Source organism: Haliaeetus leucocephalus, unplaced genomic scaffold (genome assembly GCF_000737465.1).
Source record: "Haliaeetus leucocephalus isolate CR32 unplaced genomic scaffold, Haliaeetus_leucocephalus-4.0 Scaffold287, whole genome shotgun sequence".
Classification (NCBI taxonomy): domain Eukaryota; kingdom Metazoa; phylum Chordata; class Aves; order Accipitriformes; family Accipitridae; genus Haliaeetus; species Haliaeetus leucocephalus.
This window is the reverse complement of record NW_010972723.1, coordinates 57457-57880: the sequence shown is the minus strand read 5'-3', so window position 1 is coordinate 57880 and position 424 is coordinate 57457. Positions and strand designations below refer to the sequence as shown.

The 424-nt window shown below is 67.7% G+C and overlaps 1 protein-coding gene across 4 annotated transcripts in view; it reads right to left on the bottom strand.

Moving 5' to 3' along the window:
* The window catches only part of LOC104833443 (deleted in malignant brain tumors 1 protein-like), a 13723-nt gene extending 13495 nt beyond the window's left edge, over positions 1 to 228 (bottom strand). For all 4 annotated transcript variants that reach the window (XM_010570088.1, XM_010570090.1, XM_010570089.1 and 1 more), the window contains exon 1: positions 137 to 228. The gene's annotated coding sequence lies outside the window, so the exon portion shown is untranslated. The remainder of the gene's footprint in view (positions 1 to 136) is intronic.
* Between the last annotated feature and the right edge of the window lie 196 nt (positions 229 to 424).

Below are 424 nucleotides of genomic sequence, written 5' to 3'. Positions count from 1 at the left end.
GGGGAAGCAATAAGGGGACCCTCACCCACTCTCTTATGGCGACCCTGCCCAAGTCACGAGCTTCTCCCAGGGGATGTGGGGGGGGCAGTCCCCAGGTTGGGGGGGGGATCGCAGGGACCCCCCCAGCCATCCTCACCAGGGTAGCAGCTGTCCCCCTCCAGGGGCTCCTTGTGGGGGGTCTCCTGTCCTGCGCCCATCTGTGTCCTCGGTGTCATGGCCCAGGGAGGGGGTGGCCTGCAGGAGAGGGGACATCTCTGGTGGGGGGGCCAGGGGACAAGGGAGATGGGGTGACAGGGGTCCTGGGATCCTGCCTGTTCCCCTCCCCACCCCATATCCCAGTGGCACTGGCTCCTCCGGGAGGTCCTGGGGGACACCCCAACACCCCCCCCAATGACTTCCAGCCCCCCAATTCCCCACAACCCCC